Source organism: Peromyscus eremicus, chromosome 3 (genome assembly GCF_949786415.1).
Source record: "Peromyscus eremicus chromosome 3, PerEre_H2_v1, whole genome shotgun sequence".
In the NCBI taxonomy this organism is placed as follows: domain Eukaryota; kingdom Metazoa; phylum Chordata; class Mammalia; order Rodentia; family Cricetidae; genus Peromyscus; species Peromyscus eremicus.
The window spans coordinates 8,950,617-8,972,193 of record NC_081418.1 but is presented as its reverse complement, the minus strand read 5'-3'; positions in this window follow the sequence as shown (position 1 = coordinate 8,972,193).

Here is a 21,577-nt window from a genome sequence, read left to right as displayed (position 1 = left end):
ATATATACACAAATAGACACACTGCTGAAACTATTTCAAGCAATTCCTGGTTGTTTTGATGCACATTCCTCCTGTGCTCCTGTGGACTGTGAGTCCATTCAATGGTTGTTTGTCTATCATTACTCCTAATGATATTTTAAATGTCTTTTTCCACCTCAAGGGAATGAGAATGACTTAGCAATGAATGTTCCATGACTACTAATGAGATTTTTCCTCCTTTGCATCGAAACAGTGTTACTGGGATAGGAAACTGACTTTCTACAAGTAATCTTCCATCAGATGATAGCCATTTGCTCTATTTTCCCCACCAAGATGGGTATAGCATTTAAGTGATTAGTGCTAATGATTTGAAGGAGCTAAAAATAATTGCAATCATCAGCTGCATTGCCAATTATGATACAAGCATTGTAATTAGATGTGTCTCTGTATAACATTACTTAAAAATTCTTCATCAACTATTTTTACTGAGTTGTAGATAAAAAGCCTCCTTTCTGCTAATGCCTCAGTTAGAAAGATGTTTAGAGCACCTAAATAGTATGTATCACATTTTCCTAATGTTTCTAATTGAGGGAGATGAGACAATGGGGGGTGGAGGCTGTTAAGACTGAAGAAGCCTCTTGTTCTTGTTGGCAAAACAAAGCTTCATTCTGGTCAGGTACTCTGCTTGTCATGAGCACAGCAAGGCTCTGCATGTGAAAGTGGATAAAACAGATGTCTAAGGGGAAGCAATGTTTCAGAATGAGAAAACACTTGGTACAACATCTATGGATAGAATTGGCTGTTTAAAATTAGGTTACTTTGGAAATTTTGTGATATTAATATCTAAAATATAGTTAAACCTATCTTAGCTGAAATGTGTTCTTAAAGTTTGAGGAAAAATTTCAGTTGAAATCAAATATAATACAGAAAATTAATATATAATTTTCTTAGTTGAAATGAAGAAAGTAAAATATGAGCAAGTATTCATTTTAGTAAGATGAATTTAGTAAGGACATAAATGTGAAAATGAATCTTATTGATTATAGTAACCATAGTTTATAATGAATTTTTAGAACTTATTTCTACTCTTTAGTAGAAATCTCATATCCCTTGTCAAATATCTACCCAACATCACTTTATTCATGGATGCCTTGATCACTTCCGTTCAATTTGATTTTTAGCTCTTGAGTTCAGCTCTTTCTAATGTCCCATGTCAGTGTCATCATATAGCACTGTCTTTCATTTACTATCTTATTTCATTTATTATAAAGTTCTCAGTATTTGCCTAGTATCATTATTAGAGACTGCCTTTCTACCATAAAAGCATGAGCATGTTAATTAACTCACTCTAATTATTTCACAATTTACATGACACATATAATGAAATATGTAGTTGACAGATAAAAGAATAATAAGAATTTACTAAAACCAAGTTTGACTCTTCTCCCCAGTGGAAGATGGTGAAATTGTACAAGTTTCCTTTGTTCACTGAATGAGCAACTGCCAGAAGATGGTAATAGGTAAGTCAAAGTGGGAGGAGTCATACTATTGCTCAGCATTAGATATGAAGGACAGAGCTTTAGGAAATGAAAACAGCTGTGGGTAAGAGTAAACACATCCTTTCTACAATGCTATCTCTTTGCATACAACACTTGGAGGCTCTTCTCCATATGACCATAATAATGTTCAAAAGGCAGAAGGAAAGAAAGTCTAATAAAAATCAGGAATAATGGTGCAATGAAGTGTTGTCAGACAGAATATCAACAAAATTATTCTTAAAGCTTATCAAAATAGTGATCTAAAGGAATTGAACCACACAGACAATACATAAAATTTATCCTTAAAAAGTCCTAGAAATTCAATCTGGAAGTGGGGACGTGTTTGTGTGTATGTATGTGTGTGTGTATGTATGTGTGTGCTACTATATCTGGGAATCTCTATTGCTTAATGGTGCTAAACCAGCAGAGGTACAACAGATATACACAAAAGCATGTCTAATATATCATAAATCATGTATCTTATAATACAGCATGCAGTACTATATACAAGAAAGCATTAAAATTTCTCTTACCCACCCACAAATATACACTCTTCCAAAACTCTTGCTACAAGGAAATATTAGGGTTGTGTCACAGCCCTGTTTTGTTTTAAATGGTAGAAAAAGCAGAAACAAGGAAACAAGGGAGGAAAGAAAGAGGAATTTGATAGAAAGGGATTTAGGTTAAACATTTGGAGAGAAGGAGGGAAGTGTAACAGGTCAGGTACTGCTTGCTTTTGGCTACAGAAGTTATCATGGATGAGAACTGCACAAGAGAGTTTTAAGGAAATATAGTGCTCATGGTATTTGATGCAATGTAAGAGCTGCCATCACAGTGATTCCAGGAACTGTTCAGAACAATCTACAATAATTTTACTGTTATGGCTCTGCCATTGCTGTGTTGTTGTTTTATTTAGTTCTTTTGTTGTTTGCCCCCCCCATCCGTTACAGTCTGGGACGGATCATAAATTCTCATGCATACTGCTTCTTCTCATCTTCCTTCATGTCTTTAATCCATAGATGCCCCCTTAAGAACACATGCTCTGTGAGTTTCCTTAACACAGAAAAACAACCATTTTTGCAATACACTGTATAAGCTCCTGCTCCTCTTGAGGATACAACACATATTTCATACTAATTAAAACTTACAGTTATAGAGAAAAGGAGATAAATCTTTAAAAACAATAGATTAAATACTGCTTCCCCTGCCTATCTTTGGAAATGCTAGGCAAGTACTCCAGAATGAGTTATATGCCAGGACCCAAGGGAAATATTTTGAATGCACAGTATAGAATTAAAATTCATTGAACTACTAAACTCTATGTTAAGTAGTCATGTAATTCCGAGAGAGAAAATGAAGTATTAAGTTTTACTCTGTCTTGTGTGTTGTTTCTGTTGCAAATGGAATGAGTGAGATTTGGCCTAAGTTTTACAAAGTTTGGAAAATCTAATTTCAAACTGCATTGCACTGTATCCAACATGAAAACAAATGTATTTATTTTCAAAGTAATTTTATTATAGATATAATGGGAAAAGAAAGAAATCAATGTCTTTATTTCTCCATGAATTCAAAAATTTTCTATGTAGATTTTGTATTATGGTAGGTGAAATTTCTTAGTTGGGAGCATAATTATACTTTCATTGAAAATTAGTAGTTTACCAGAAATATCATTAGAGAGGTCATTTACGGTCTACTAAATAGATAATTAATTCAGCAACATAAAATTGATTCAGTCACTGCTAGTAGAAATACTTCAATTTGTCTTTCAGAGCAGTGATTCTCAACCTGTAGGTCAAGACCCTTTTGAGCACTGTATATCAGATATTTACATTATGATTCATAACAGTAACAAACTTACACTTATGAAGTAGCAATCAAAATAACTTTATGGTTGGGGGGTCATCACAGTGTGGGGAAGTGTATAAAAGGGTTGAAGCATTAAGAAGGTTGAGAACCACTGTTTTAGAGTCTATTGATGTCTGTATTTCAGACAAATAACTTTATCATTGATCAGTTTTGTTCATGTGACTTCCTTTGGGGAAAAATTGTTGCAATATTCTACAACATAGGCTTGAGAAGCTGAAGAAAAGATTGGCATGCAAGGTAAATTCCTGAGTTTTCTAAGAGATCAGTAATTTTGCAGAGGTCCTGTACAATCATAGATGGATAGATGCAGTTTTATAAGGCAATTGCTCACCACTGCTGAGCTTGAGAGGACAGTAACATGAAACTCTCTTTGAGTGATTGCTGTTTTGTGGGAAACAAATCGCAAAGCAGTGTTGACATCTGAAATAGATAAAAAATCAGCCAAGGTATAATGAGAGCACCATCAGTATTATCACTGTTCACTGAAAAGCTACTTTCGGGGGTTGTACGTGGATTCAGTAAATTATAGTCATGTTTGTTATGCATGAAAATTGAATCTGATGGTGAGAGTAAAACCAGATGTCCCCATACCACATAAGTATGACCACTAGTGCCAAAGCAAAGCAAATGCACCTAATTAGAAAGTAGAAATGTGGAGTGCTTCATTTTCCCTGATCATTCTATTCCTCTACATTCTACTTTACCTGTGAAAAATAGGAAAATTGCTTAAAGTTGCTCTCTGTGATCTGTTTGTCCCATTGTCTGGTACAGATTTAGGTGTCAGTTAGAATGCATACAGCTGCAAACAATTGCCCACACTACCTGTAGCTAAAGCGGCAGGTGTATCATATTTATAGACTGCAGAAAGCTAATGCGCAGGTATTTGGGCTAGTTGCTATATATTCCAACATGGTTGCTACAATCACAAGCATTCCTTCTGTTAGAAACAAACACAAATTCAGAAGCTCTATCACATTCTGATTTTTTTTTCAGATTTGCATGCACACATGTGAGCCATAGAATGGGAAAGCAAATAGCTAGAATTTCCCTGTGTTACAGTCGGAAACCTAATTAGGCAAAAAGAAGATGATGTTTATTGTTCTACAGAACTGAAGAAACAGCTATGTGTGTGGTCGTATATGTACTGAGAGCCTTCCTCACACTGTGTTGTCAACTTTTGGATTATATTTATTTCAGAGATGAAAAATGTCACCACTCCCTGGGTGATGGTAGCAAATGCCTTTAATATCAGCACTTGGGAAGCAGAGGCAGGCAGATCTCTGTGAGTTTGATGCCAGCCTGGTCTACAAAGTGAATTCCAGGACCAAGAAGGTCAGAGTGGTTACACAGAGAAATCTTGTCTTGAAAAACAAAACAAAACAAAAAAACAGTTACTATTCAAAGGCTTTTACCTTCCAGTTTTCTTATAATAAAGGAAATAAATATATTTTTACTATCTCTCAAATGAAAGCTACTCTGAAATTAGTTTTATTGGTTTTACATGAGCAGTATTGCTTTTTTTAAATTTGTGAAAAAAAAAAGAGTATGAAAATATTTGAAACAAAAATTTCAAATTTTATAGTAAACTTTCATTCAAGAAAATTTTCTACATTGGCACCCAAAGCATTTACTGATTCTTTTTGTATATGTAGACTTATAACCATTGCATTTTGTTAATTTGCTCTCACTTACGTAATCAGTCATCCATTGCTGAACATGGAAATTCTTGCAATCATTTGATATTGTAAACATTAACTTCTTAAAATAAATATATTTATTGTTCACATTTTAAAAGGTTCACATAAGATGAAAAGAAAGTTGCAATTATAATGCATTTAGGCTAATTTTTCAGAGCTGATAAATATCCATTTCAAACCCAGTAATATCTTAGAGTATTTATTTTTAAACAGCTTCATCAACAAAATATGTTTCCAAATGTTGGGATTATAATGACATTTATATTATTATGCTGAACATATTTTCAAAAATTACTATCATACTTAGTTTTTTATCTGTTATTGTACTGTATATCTTCATTGATTTCAAGATATCTTTATATATGAGATATGCCTTTTTCTGTGCTACATATTAGATATTTAATATTGTAAATATCTAATATTTGTAAACACTGCAGTATTGCATAGTACAATTATTTAAACTACTATTTTGGCTTATTATGGTGTATTTTGCTACGATGCAGCACAACACACACATACACACACAAACACACACACACCCAAAATAAACAACTGCTGAGTCCAGCCCAACCTTTGGACAGTCCTTGGTACAGAAGAGTGTGTATTGAGAAATAATAGATATGAAAAATAGAAACCTAGATGTAAAAAAACAAAACAAAACACAGAGACACAGAATAGGTTCAGGAAGGCTCTGAGTCAATACCACAGTTGCCCCAAGTTTATTCCTCATGGGCTTTTTATACACCAGTAAGGAGAGAGGCAAAACCTCCCTCTTTCAAGGACACCATGGTTTAAGGTACAAAGTACAGACAAGTGTAAACACTTCCCTAATTCTCAAAACATCTAGTAGCCATGCTTTAACACAAAGCATCCTATAATTAGGCCTTGAAGTATAAGACACCTGGTAACCATGCCTTAGGCCAAAACATCCTTATTGTGCAGCCTTGCAGGGCAAAACAAGCACAGACTCTCTGACCTTGAGTCAAGATGGAATAAGGCCACACTATGGAGTCTCTGTGGGCCTCCACAGATTCCCATTCTTTATAATATAAAGGATACCTCAGACCCCTCATTGACTGTGCCTGTCTTAGTTCATCTTCAACCATCCAATCTTACTCATCATTGGCAGATGAATTCCTCATTCATGCCCTGTCTTAGTTTGAAAGGTGGTAAAAAGCACTTACCCATCTTTGACTACCAGCCTCTGGAAAATCACAAGTGAGGTGCGGAGCTAAACTCTATGCAGCTCTGAATCAACTTTCCATTGAGTTCACAAGTAGCTTGAAACATAGGCAAGCAAATAATGCCTAGCAATACACATGCTCCTATGGCTGCAATACCTCCTAATAAAGGAGTAAAGGATGACCAAGAATGGAATGGTCTTTTTAAATTGGTCCAGGATGTCTACAGCAGTTTTAGCTGCATCAAGTCTTTTAAATCAGTAATAAGTAATAAGGACTCAATAGTATCATATCAAATTCCTCTCAGACGAGCCCTAACCTTTTTCTCATCAAGTAACACTTTCATTGTAAATAGGAGTGGACATAAGCATTATCAGGTGAACACCACAATTCTAGTATGATTATTAGCAATGAACACACAATTGGCTAAATTATAATTCTCTTAAACTTGATCCATTCAAGGGACAAGAAAATATTCTTGCCTTTGAGTTGCTCCAGTCCACAAATACCAAATGGCAGCAAAACTTTTGTCTCAACTCCTCCTTATCAATCTGGGGGCCTCTTCTGTACCTCCAATCTGATGTCCTGACCAGTCTAGCACATTGCCTCCATGCCTCTATAATAGTGTTCAATTGCTCCAATGAGTCTCTTTCCCACAGGGGGCAAATATCTGAGGAAGCTGTTCTCCAGGCCTTCTCTTTCCTTTGGAAAATCAGCAGATGAACACTGTACTGGCAGAGGTGACCTCTGTGTCCCAAGATGTAGTGTGGATAAATGGCCAAACACCAGTCACAAACAGAGAGGCATTCCTCGGCCAGATTCAGAATAATTAGAACTCACAGAGGTCTATCAGGTCTATCAGGAAGCCAGGAACCATTCCTTTCCTTCCCAGACTGCAGGATATAACATTGGAGGATCAAGAACACAGGTTCAGCAAATCTCATTCCAATTCCTCTGGAGGAGTGCCAATGTTGTGCCCAGATTGTGACCCCCCAGAGAGACCACCGAAGACGAGCATGCTGGAATGTTTAATTCAGGATATCCAAATACAAGCCTAGGCAGGGACTTCGTCCAACAGATCCAACACAGCGGAGGCTGGAGGAAGTGCCCACCTCTTGCAAGCTCAGTTTTTAAAGGCAAAAACCACAAGGGGTGCTAGTATGGGTACAATTCTGAATGGCTCACTTCTAAGGGCTTTCTAGAAATCATGGCTTAATCTTACTTCTAAGGGAGTGGTTACACACCACCATTTCTCATTGGCTGCCCTCAGGTGGGAACACTTCTGTGGTCAGTTACCCTGGAAACCAAGGAGAGGACATTCCATAGTCTGGCAGTCATTACCTCGTGACTACCTTGTGACTCTGTACTTTTATACTTCCTGGTTTCTGGAATCTGAACTGACTGGTTTTAGTAACTCATGGCCTGTACCTAAAAGGAGAAATATCAGGCCTTAGTTTTAGGGTGAAAGCGTTTCGGTCTTATTTCTAAGATGGCTCATTTTGGTCTCACACCAGCAGCTACAGTGTCATCAAGGCAGGCATTCCTCTGTTCCACACACTGCAACAAGTGCTCAGGCAGCCATTGAGCTTTATTTTCTTCCTGAGAAAAAGCAAAACATGTCCTTGACCCCATATTAAAACAGGGCCAGGACCCTTCCATAATATAGTGCAAGGATCCTTCCATTTCACCTGAGCAAAAGTCACTCAGACACCATCATGCCAAAATCTACCCATGGCAGATTGCTCACAGACATTCAAAAAATTCAAAATGAAGAGGGCATGATTCAATGCTTTATGTAATGACTGTAGGTATAACTCCCCTCTCTAAATTTTTGGAAGTTGTATCTTAAGACTGCTGTGTGCTTGCTCGAGTATGGATTGTCCTTGAAGATTATAAGGAATGCCTGTTTTATGCTCAATTTGCCATTTGGAACAAAATTGATGAAATGCTTTACTAATATACCCAGGCCCATTATCCATTTTTATAAATTTAGGAATCCCCATATATGAAAAACATTTTAAGCAATGAGCTATAACATTTTTGGTGGCTTCCCCATTTTGCACAGTGGCCATCAAAAACCTTGAATAAGTATCTATTGTCACATGTACATATTTTAATTTGCCAAATTCCTCAATATGAGTAACATCTATTTGTCATAAATAATTAGGAAGAAAGCCTGGAGGATTTACCCTAAAGTGAAGCACAGGCAAATACTGTGGGCACACATCTAATTACTTAACAATCTGATGAGCAACTTCCTTGGTAAGGCCAAATTGTTTTCTTGAACTTCTGCTATTTTGATGATGAAGGGCATGTGACTGCTGAGCCATTTCTACCTGGGATAAGGTGACCATCCATGATAATTTATCAGCTGATGCATTACCATCAGCTAAAGGACCAGGAAGATTGGAATGAGCTCAAATATGACCCACAAAGCATGACCCATTTCTTTGATGAATGGCATCTTGAATTTGCTGAAACAGCAGCCTAACCTGACCATTACTAGTCACAAAGCAGTGAACAGTTTCTATAACTTGAAGGGCTCTGAAAATATGATGACTATCTGTATACAAATTAAATGAACTATTTACAAGAAGCTGAAAACAATAGTCACAGCTCGCAATTCTACTATCTGAGCTGAAGCTGGAGTTGTTTGTACTATGTAACCTTTACCATTGATAACATAAGCAGCTCTCCCATTGGAAGAACCATCGGTTAAAAACTAGCATAGCATCCTTTACAGGATTTTTCATCACACCCTTAGGAAATATAAAGGAATGCATTTGGGTAAATTGCAACAATTGATCAATTGGAAAACAATTATCAATTTGGTCCAAAAACTGAGAAAAAGCAGTTGCCCAAGAGTCATCATCCTGAAACAACCAATCAACTTTTTGCCCAGCTAAAGGAACACTGACCATATCCGTGACCAAAATATCACCTAGATTCTATCTGGCTTTTCTGTACTAAACAAGCTGCTGCTTCACAATAAGGGTTCAAAACTCAGGCAAGGAAACAGGCAGATGTAACCACAGTAATGGCCCGTCTTGCCATAACACAGCTATTGGAGTTATGTTGTGTAGGAAGCACACAGGTTTCCCGTGGGTTCTCAGAGTCAACATAGTGAACTTGCTGATGTGGAATGGTGTGCTCCACCTGAGCCAGTACTTGTCTAGCAGCATCTGTAAGATACCTAGGGAACTAGGATCACTATTCCCCTTAAGAATCTCCGGTAGACAACTTCAAATAGGGCCACAGCCACTGAATATTGCCCAATAATTTTTGAAAACAATTCAAAGTTTGCAAGCTATCGTTCCTAATTTCCAATTTCTGAGGTTTAACTTCTTTAGAACACAAATTATTGAAAAGGCAGTTGCCTTTGCACTTTCTCTGGGGCAATGACTAACCCTGCATGGGCAAGGTCCTGCTGAAGCTGTCTGTATATTGCAAGCGATATTCCTTTGTTTTCAGGGGCAAGCAAAATATCATCCATATAATGAATAATATAAACTTGTGGATCTAGCTAGGTCACCCTTCAGCCTAGAGCGTGGCTTTGCCTCACCTCTCCACTGGGAGCCCCGGCTCTGCCAGGGTCAATAGTTCCCATGCTGCCACCACCACCCTTGCCCCAGGCAAGAGCCCCAGCACCATGCCAAAGGCCCACAGTGAGCACCCACTTGGGTCGGGCATGCCTGCACACGTGTGTGTGTGTGTGTGTGTGTGTGTGTGTGTGTGTGTGTGTATGTGTATGTGTATGTGTGTGTAAGGAGTGTGCCAGCCAAGCAGTCCCTGCACAGTGACAGCGCAGCCCAGGCTGTGGGCCTAGGTTCTCTGCCCAGAAGCCCTAGGCTCCCGCCCCATATGCAACCCTGCCACTGCTGCCTCTTTGCCCATGGGAGACAGGAGGGAGGGGGCTTGGCCACTGCTACCTCCTCCACCATAGCCTGGTCTCTCTGGAGCATCTTCTAGCAATTGAACACAGAGAAACAGAGACTCCAGCTGTGCCAGCAGGTCTCCTAGGCCATTCTAATCCAACCATGCAGTAGGAAGAGGAGTGCCCTTCCGAGAAGAGGAGACCTGCAGAGTCTCCCAATTTTTGTGAAAGGGAAACTACTAAATCTCTCGAGCCCTGAACCTCCTCCTTAGTCTCATCACAAGGTTTCTGCTCCTCAAACTCAGCTTCATAGTCAGGATTGAACTGATCATCAAACAATTTATAAAGGCATCTGCATCTAGTGGCTCCAACAACTCTAGATGCAACTCAGGCCTGCATCCTCAGCACATCCAGATCGTTCACTCAGACTCACGCCATCATTCATTCACACCCACAGGACATACCCAGATGTTCACACTTTCAAAAAAAATGACAAACGCAAACCTTCAGGACTTAGATACTTGCTGCAGCCCTAACTTTAGCTTCTCTGGCTTTTAACGTATCTTTAAACAGCTGTCTACTATTACCTTGTTCTATATTTACAATCGACTCCTGAGAACAAATCACCACACTACCATTTCTTATCTGAGCACTCACATCTGCTTGCGGTGTCCATCACTGGAATCCCCTGTATACCAGGCCCCACATTGGGCACCATCTGCTGAGTCCAGCCTGGCCTTTGGATAGTCCTTGGTACAGGGGAGTGTGTACCAAGAAATAATAGATATGCAAAATAGAAATGTAGATGTAAAAGTAAAAGACAGATACAGAATAGGTCAGGAGGGCTCTGAGTCAATACCACAGTTGCCCCAAGTTTATTCCTCATGGGCTTTTTTCTATACCAGCAAGGAGAGAGGCAAAAGACCTTCCCCTCTCAAGTCACCATGGTTCAAGGTACAAAATACAGACAAGTGTAAATACTCCCCTAATTCTCAAAACGTCTAGTAGCCACACCTTACAGCAAAACATCCTGTAATTAGGCCTTGAAGTAAAAAAAACACCTGGTAACCACGCCTTAGGCCAAAACATCCTATTATATAGCTTTTTTGGGCAAAACAAGCTCAGACTCCCTGACCTTGATGGAGTCAAGATGGAATAAGACCACACTATGGAGTCTCTGTGGTCCCCCCTCCAAACAATACTCACACACAAGGAACAAATGAGGCCATGGAAATTGCTCAGTGGCTGAGCAAGCTTGAGGCCTTGAAGCTCATTCTCCATACCCTCCTAAAAGTCAGGAGCAGCAACAGGCATCTCCAGGCCTAGTGCTAGAGGTGGCAGTAAGGAACAGACCGGGAGATTCCAGGGCTACCAGCCAGCAAGTCTAGACAAAGTGCTGAGCTCCAGGTTCAGTGGAAGACTTTACCTAAGGTGGAGAATAATAGAGACAACACTTGTCATCAGTCTCTGGCCTCCTCATGTGCATCACCCACACACAGACAAAGAGAAACACAATTTTTAAAAGAAATAATATAAAAAATCATCAAAAATTAAGAACATTGAATTAAATTCTATGTAATCATGAACATATAATCACTTAAGGCAAGTCAATCAACACAGGATACCTTGCAAAATTTAAACATTTTCTTCTATCTTAATCCTTAATTTTAAGTTATTTACTAGAAGTTTGACTAGTTTTAAGTTGTATACTAGAAATTTGATTTCTACTGCCACATCTGTATGGCTCTCCCTTTGATTCTTTGCTTTCTGATATCAGATGGAAAGTATTATCCTCATGCATCACTGTTACTTGAAAGCCCAACTTATTGAATGCATGGATATCTGCTAAACTGACCATGTTTCCTTGATCTGTGACCACAGAAACATGCACATCCCTTGTACCCTTCTTTTAAATTTTGCTATTACGTTTTAAGTACATTTTAGTGATATCTTACGTCTATAGATCAATGAATCCACTTCTGTCATCTTTCTTTCTCTCTTGTAACTCTCAAAAATAATTGTAGAAGAGGCAGGATGTATGGAATGCAGCACCTGCAGAAAGAAACAGGCTTGAAGAACCCTGGCTCTGTTCTTTCCCTCGGTACTGCATTTGAGATCTTTTCCTGTTATTCTAGTACACATCAGAGTGAGCAACTTCTGAGTTCACTGGGCTTCAGTGCAAACAGAAAATGGAAAGGTAAGATTCTATCCATCCCCAGCAACTTTTCAGAACCTGGGGGACTAGGTGATAATGAATCCTCTGCTTCCCTTGTCCCTTGCTGATTATAAGTAAGTAGTGAATTTACTGTTATTATTATACAGATGTCGGCTTCATTAAGAACAGAAAAGTTGCTAACTAGTAATGATGAGCATGCTTCACATGCAGCATGAGTAGTCATTCATCCTCATGCTTCTTATGTTTGCATTCCCCTGTTAGCTACCAGATCACCACTCTGTCCCTGTCCCCTTCCTTCTCCTCTACACCCACTTCCTCTCTTAGTTTGAATGAGAATTGTCCCCACAGGCTCATATGTTTAAATACTTACTCCTCAGATGGTGGAACTGTTGGAGAAGGACTAGAGGGAAAGCCTTGTTGGAGAAGATGTGTCACTAGGAGCTGGCTTAAGGTTTCCAAAGACTCCTGTCCTTCACAGAGTGCTCTCAGCTTCATGTTTGTGGAATGAAACGTGAGTTCTCAGCTGCTGCTCTAGCACCATACCTGCTTGCCTTCTGCTGTGACCCCTGCCATGGTGGTGATGGACTTCTATCCCCCTGGAACTGTAAGCCCCACATAAACCTGACATCTATGAGTTACCTTGGTCATGGTGTTTTATCACAGTGATAGAAAACTAAGTCAGAGTTAGTACAGAGGAGTGGGATATTGCTGTGACAGGCCTGGCCATGCTGGTTTTTAGAGATGTAGTGGTATTTGCCCTACCCATGACCTTGGGCTATCCAGCCCAAAAGAGGCAGTGTGTTTTGCCTGACTACATGACTTCTTGATGTCTTGCCTGTGTACATGACCTCTTAAAAGGAAAGAGAGAGGGGTCATGTTCTTCTTCTTGGTGAGATCGAATACCAGCTGGCCAGGTGCGTTCACTCCTGGGCAGAACAGAGGATGACTTTGTTTACTCAGTTCTGTATTCATGAGTGTATTTCCCCAATTTTTATCTTAATAAATCTCAGTTACCCATTAAACAGACTCATGTGGATTGATCTTCACATAGAGAAATGTGGAAGACTTTGGGACTGTGGACTGGAAAATGATTCCTCACTGTAAGTGGGGTTTAATGGGCCATCCAAGTAGGAGCTTGGAAGACAATAGTGCTGAGAGCAATGTGAAGTAACTATGGAGGCCTAGCTCAAAAATTTTCAAAGAGAATCAATACTAGCAATTGGGCTAGATAGCATTCTTGTGATATTTTGGCAAAGAGTGTGGCTGCTTTTTGCCCTTGTCCCACAATTCTGCCTGTGGCTAAATTAAAGAGTAATGAAATATTTTTTTGGTAGAGAAGATTTCAAGACAGCTTAATATTAACTCTGTCACATGGTTATAAATAATCACTCTTATACATGTCTACAATGAAAAGAAGCAAGTGGGGCAAGAAAGATATACACACTGTGCAGTTTGAAGAGAAAAAGAACACCATGCCCATGGTTTGTGCTGAAAGAGATAGGATTAAGACTATTCCTGAACTGCATTGGAATAACTGGAAGGATGTTCTCAGGACAAGACCCCATCCAACTAAATTTCCAAATTATGAAAAGAAAAAGCCTAAGTAATTTCCTGTTCCTAGAAAGACACAACAAACAAAAGCTTCTGCAAATGTGATTCAAGGAGGTCAGGGTCCCTCCCAAGTGGGCAGCTGAACTTGGAAGATTGTACAAGTGGTTCTGGCTTTAAAGGCATGTAAGTACAAGGGTTTTGTTGTCTTTCTCTGAGTTAAGGAGAGCCACCAATGACAGGCAATGTGTGGCAGGGAAGTCCTTGAATGAAGGCCCTGAGAGAGCAAGAGGCCTTGAGAGGTCATTGCTTAGGGATATGAAGTAAATCCTGGGTTGACTTGGAGCCCTTGAGATGTTAAAGGTACCAGAACCAAGGGATATCTGCCAAGGAGAGCTGCAAACGAGAGGATCACGACCAAAAGTAAAGGCAGTGAAGCTGGATACAGCCAGCTGAGCCCTTTGGCATTGCTCGTGTTTCAGTCTTGCTCTGGCTCAGCCCTTCCTCATTATGCCCCCATTCTTCCCATTTGGCGTGGTAATGTATGTTAGCACAACTGTATGTTGGAAGTCTGGAATTTGCTTTTTCATTACACAGAGCTGTAGTTAAGAAATTGTCCTCTGTCTCAGAAGAGAGTTTGGCCTTTTAAAGTGTTGAGACTGAAATTATGTGGACTTTTGAATTTGAACTAACTGCATTTTGTGTTATGATCTGCCACAAGCCTATGAGGGGGGCAGGGAGTATAATATAGTGGTATGAATGAGAATGGCCCCATGATTATATGTTTGAACACTTGGTGCCCAGTTGGTGAAACTGTTTGGGAAGGATTGGGAGGTGTGGCATTGTTAGAAAATATGTGTCACTAGGAGCCAGCTTGATGTTTCAAAATCCTCCTGCCATTTCCATTGTGCTCTCAACTTCCTGCTTGTGGACAGAAATGTGAGCTCTCAGCAGCTGCTCCAGCACCATGCCTGCCTTCCTGATGCCATGCCCCCTGACAAGATGGTGATGGACTCCTATCCCTCTAGAGCTGTAAGTTCCAAATAAACCCTTCCTTCTGGAGTTACCTTGATCATGGTGTTTTATCATAGCAGTGGAAAAGTAACCAAGACAACACAGACACATAGACACACATGTTTGTTTTCTTTCTTTTGGGGGGCCCACCAACCAGCTCCCAAATAACTCATACATGGAGGCTTATTATTACTTATAAATGCCTGGCCTTAGTTTGGCTTGTTGCTAGCCAGCTTTTCTTAACTTAAAATTATCTTATCTACCTTTTGCCTCTGGGCTTTTTCCATTCTCTTACTTCTGTAAATCTTACTTTTACTCCATTGCTTGCTATGTAGCTGGGTGGCTGGCCCCAGGAGTCCTCCTCCTTCTCTAGCTCCTTCTTCCTTTTCCTCCCAGATTTCTCCTTCTATTTATTCTCTCTGCCTGTCAGCCCTGCCTGTCCTTCCTCCTGCCTTGCTATTGGCCATTCAGTTCTTTATTAGACCATCAGGTGTTTTAGACAGGCTTAGTAACACAGCTTCACAGTGTTAAACAAATGCAACATGAGCAAAAGTAACACACCTTAAAATAATATTCCACAATACACACACACACACACACACACACACACACACACACATATATATATATATATATATATATATCACCCTTTTTATGAGATCTTTCTATCTACTGTCTCTCACACACACAAAAATTCTCTGCTTATTTAACTCAAATGTGTGACATGTAGCATAAGACTTTGAACATAAAATATCTGATTTCTTTTCATTCTTTCTTTCTCTTTCTCCCTTCCCTATCTACTCCTCTTTCTCTTTTTCTTCCTTTCCCTTTTCTTAGCTTCAAATCTATTATGTGTTAATCAAAAATACATACTTCTTATTTAGATACATGTTACAGTGTATACCTTTAGATATGTGTCTAAGTAAATAAATATTTACCTAGCACCTACACTGTAAAAAGCATTTGAAATTTAAAAGCTATGATTTAGCACGTATCAAAAGTGTTGAACTCATAGAGTCCAGGGATGAAAATGCCCAACAAAAAGTAAAAGGCTGCAAAATCAGCCTACCTGTTGGCCAAATAGAAGTGTATGTAGTACTTTTTCTGTGCAAAATCTTACCTTTGTCTTGAATTAGGTTTGGGACCCTGATCTTTTCTCTTCTAACATCTCCATGGTTGTATACCCAATTCTCTATATTGATTCTTCGACTTTCACAACTGAGTCACATTTGTGATGTGGCAGTTATTCTTTACAGTTTTTCTTGCTTGCCTTATACATAAGTTTATTTACTCTTCATTAACCTTGTGAGTTTTAACCCCAGGGAATTCTTTCTGTCCTATGATTCTTTGCTTAGCAACTAATAATCCCCTGCTTATTTAGTGTCAACTACCCCATAGTTTCATAGTAACACCAGTAAATGGTTTTTTATTTTTCCTAAAGATGGAAGAACTGAAAGTTCTACAACATTGGGTTTGTTTTTTAAAGGAGTATCATTATACTTTTCAAAATGGGCTCATAGAATTCACAATAATCTCTCCTAATATTAATAGAACAGATGCATATATTAATAACCAAACTCTGCTCCCAGTCAGCAATAGTGTGAATATGGTACAAGGATACACCTTGGTCTCAAAGGTACTCCCTTGGATTCTCCAGGATGGACAGCCATCCTCAGAAACTATAAGGCAAAACTAATCTTTCCTTCATTAAAAAAGAAAAAAGTAAAAATAAAGAATTCTTAGAGAAAGAATTAAAAGTCTGCCTAAATTTCAGCCTAGCCTAACAACATAGGCTTATAGCTTGTAATAGTTTTGTAGCAGCTAGATGGAACAGAATTGTGTGAGTGTGTGCCTGAATGCTCACATGTGTGTGCATCTTAGTTTAGAAATGGAAATTTATGTAAATTAAGTTTTGTAATCTTTTGTGATAATCTAATTGCTTCCATTTTTTTCCATTTACCTATGAATCACCTTACTACAGAAAGTCCTTGTTTTTCAAACTTATTAATCCATTGTTATACTAGAAATACAATTTTTGTCTCCATCTCTGTTCAGCACAGCTGATAATTTACCCTATTAATCAAAGCAACATAAATCTTAGCCCTGACAATGTGGTGCAAAATTTACTCACATCATGGACTTCCTAAATATTTAGGTCACCTGAAAATCAAAGACTGTATATCATGTGAGTCTTTATCAAAAATTATTCAAGCCATATTTTTCTAGATAACAGAAACATAAATAGAACAGTATGTTTTGGAGTAAGACCGAATGATCAACACAATGCCAAGAGATACATGGAACATATGAAATAATAAATTATTATTATTATACCCAGATAAGACAAAAAGAATGTTTTCATTATAGATTTTTATGCTAAAATAAAGCTCATGGTATTTTTGATGAAAATTAAATATTCTTTACTTTTTTATAGCTTAGTATATGAAAGTAAACAGATAACAAATGTTTAAATTCTGTTAGTTTCTACCTTCAAATCAATCCATTCCTCCATATTTCTGTCCTTATATGCCTCATTTAAGTGCAAATAATTTCTCTCTCTGACAGCTGCCAATTTGACTCTCCACTTATCATTACTTATTCTGTGCTTTGCAGCAGAACTACCATTTTGATTTTTCTTAGATTCCTTTTTTAAGGAAGAAAATATTTGTTTTGTCTTACAGTTTCTGAGGATTTCAGTCCATCCTGGTGAGACTGCAAGGACATGGCTTTGAGACAAGAGTGTCTTTGTAGCTCACTCACACTGTAGCTGACTGAGAGCACAGTTCATCTATTAATATATGCATCAGTTCTATTTCTTAAATTGATAATATTATTTATCTACAAAAAAGCCAAGACCTTTATTCTCACTGAGAACAAAAATGAAATAAAAAATATTCTACATTGTCTAATTATAATCTACAAGAAAAATGAAAAGTGTTATAAAAGCAAGCATTGAGATAGAGTAGCATAAAACAAAGCAATTAAAAGTTTCCCACGGGGCCAGTGAGATGTCTCAGTGAATAAAGGCACTGTTGCCAACCCTGACTACCTGAGTTCAATCACCAGATCTACATGGTAGAATCAGAGACCAATATCCCTATTACTTTCTTCTGACTTCCACCCATGTACACATACACACACACACACACACACACACACACACACACACACACACTCACACAAAATAAATTTCATATTTTTATAAGCATTTATGGGGCTGAGGAAACACCTCAGTTAATAAAGTGTTGTCACACAGGCATGAGACCCTGAGAGTGATCCCCACAATTCACACGAAAGTCCTGTCATGGTGGTATGTGTTCAGAACTCTAGGGCTAAGGAACAGAGGCAGGAGGATCCCTCGCATTTGCTAACCAACCAACCTAGCTTCATTGGTGAGCTCCATACCTGTGAGCTATCCTGTTTCAAAAAAAAAAATGTGTGGTGTTGAGGGTCAGATGACATCCTATGATCTCCTCTTCATGTATCTGCCCACACACTCACATACACAAACACATATGCGCGTACGCGCGCGCACACACACACACACACACACATTTTCACACACAGATACATACACACCTATGTACATACTAACATATGCATTTCTAAAAATAGATTTATAAAAATAGCCTGGTGGTGGTGGCGCACACCTCTAGTCCCAGCACTCGGGAGGCAGAGGCAGGTGGATCTTTGTGAGTTCAAGGCCAGCCTGGTCTACAGAGCGAGATCCAGGAAAAGGCGCAAAGCTACACAGAGAAACCCTGTCTCAAAAAAATTAATTAATTAATTAATTAAATGTCTAATTTACCTAAATATTAGAGGTTCTCGATATATACATAAGTAAAATAATGGGCAAAAATATTGGATGTACATAAGGAGACAGTAATCACCGTTTACAAAAGCCTTTCTATTCTGAGTGAGATGAAAAATAATTTACCAGAGCTTAACAATGTTTTATGATAACCAGTTCTAGTAGGATTTGAAACTCTTTATGTGAAAAGGAAAAACAGAAAACCTGAGCTAAGACTATTCTGGCAGATATTTGCATCTTCTTAGGGTAAAATTGGGTTTATAAACAAAACAGAAAGAGAACTATAAGTGAAAGAATTGATAAATTATACTTCTGCAATTAATACCTTTAAACTGAATTGGCAAGCTGAGAACTAAGATGTACATGACAACCCATAGAGAACTTGATCCAGTGAAGTTCCTGAGACCCATGAACAGGCAGAATGCTGATGGTGGGGTGGGTACATTCTGTATGTTCTCAAAATTTTCTGTGAACCTAAACATGCTCTAAAATGTCAAGTCTTGTTTTTAATTATAAAAAGGCATTTCTTTTTACCTCAGAATGAAATATAAACCTTCACACAAAAACACTTCTAAGACATTAGCACACACCATCACCATTTCTACTTGTAACAGCAGATGAGCTAACACTATATTCCTGATGAATCTGATTCTGAGTGTGCTCGTGGATCACTGGAAATCTAATAAAGCTGGTAGGAATAGGAAATGGTACAATTACTTTAAAGGCCAACATACTGAAAGGACCAAGCAGATGTCATAACAGGCTGCTCAGTCTTCTCTCAAAGATCAGGCCTCAATTTCAGTTTCCTGAGACTTGAGCAAGCAGTCTCTGGGAGGGCCATGAACAAAAGACATAGTCCTTGCAGTAGCTCCCTTTCTGAATGTACTCTGACTGCTCAAAGTTCAGCCAGATGTTTACTGTCTGGGACCCCTCACCAACTTAGAGTTATGAGTCAAGGACAGAGCCTAGACCACTGAGCCAGCCCCCACAGTCAGTACATGCTTGGCCAGCCAGCCCCCATGGTGGCTCAAGGACAAAGCCTGGGACTTGTGCTGGACTGCCCCAAAAGTGATAATTGTAACTACCAACCAGTAAATTCAAAGGTTACATACCCTCACCCAATTAAAAGAGAACAGAGATAAAAATAAACCAATCCATGCTGCACCCGTGCAAAACCCCCCGTAGTTTTTGCCTTTAAAAAGCTAGCCACACAAAGAAAGAGCAACTCCTCCCTGCCTCACTGTATTGGGTGTAGGAATGAGTTCCCTGTCTAGACTTGTATCTACAGAATAAACCTTACTGTTGCATTCTGGACATCCAAGGTCTTCGATCGTCTCTTTGGGGTCATGATCTGGGCATAACAATACCATTGCCTTTGAGAGACAAATATGTCCATTTGCACGACTCATAATTTGAACAAGCACAGAATTACTCATGTATCTGATTGGATAAATTGTGATATATAAGCATCATATTCTGCAGACATTATTGAAATCATTCAACAAAATAAATGAACTCTTGCTACCTATAACACAGAATAATATCAGAAATATATTTGAGGTGTAGTAAGCAATCAGATAGTTTGTTTAATGAACACTAAGAAAATAAAATTAACAACACATAAGTTATTTCTACACGCATATGTTTATAAAAAACATTTAACCAAGTGAAAAATTAAAGGGGCTGGGAAAAGGAAATGAGAGCTCCCAAGTCAGAATGTGAGAAAACAAAATGGCACGTGGAAGCCCATGCAGACAAATGCTGGGCCTTAGGGCTGAGGAGCTTTCCAGCGCAGAGCTGGGTGTTGCGTGTTGTACTGTTCGTCTCCCTCATCTGAGAATGTTCCTTGTTTTTGAAAAGTAACTGGACTTGATTCAAAGTTGAACTGAATTGGTCTCCCCTAAATTATCTGCAATAATATTTTTATAGAACCAGTAGAGAGGGAGAAAATAAATTTACTTTGAAAAATTGCTGTAAACAATGATCCCATGTTTCTTTGAACTATCAGGAATGTATTTCTAACAAAGGGGGTAGATGTCACTCCTGCAGACCCTCGAGCCCTCGTTAAAATTTCTTTTCAAAAGAAGGGATTCTGGCAAGCTAGAGAAGCAATCTTACGAGCACACAGGGATTGCGAGTTATAAAAACACACCATGTTTTCTTTAAGAGTTTAAGAGATAAAGAGGGAACAGTCGCAAAGGAAGAGCCAGTCTTGCGCATGTGTAAACTGCAACCTACTAAGGAGGTGTAGAAGCACACGTGTAGCACGTGTTTATATACTTTAATAATTCGCCCTTCTCAACAAAACCAGTGCTTCATCTACCAGCAAATATTTCTCAGCAAGCTCAGTAAACGTTATTTGACTTCATGACTTTGGTAAGTATACCAGGTTGGGTTAAACAAAATAAACGTGAAGACATTGTTAAGTTAAAGTTTGTTGTATTGAGTGTAAAATCTGGCAAACTCCCCTTGCCCGACACAATGACCAACATAAATACAAAAAAAACTCAGTAGTAGTCGTGACAAAACAATGGGGAAAATGCAGTTTCATCCAAACTTTCAAGAATAATTAAAATAAAAGGATTTATTCTTAAGTATTTTATGATTCTCCAGTTTCTTCTTCACTTTGAGCAAATAATTGTGTTCCATACTTAATTTTAATTTTTCACACATAAATGAGAATCATTCCTAAAATGTGCATCTTGCCCACTTCCTGCCTACATAACTAGGGATAAATAAATGATCATTCTATATGATCATTTTATCACCACAGTTACGGTCACTCCTAAAGCATCCAAACTCAGATTTTTGTTGTACCTGTTTGATTCATTTGTTCTTCCCAGGGCTCTTTCTTCCGAAAGTACCTCCCAGCCGTCTTACACAGGGACACCAG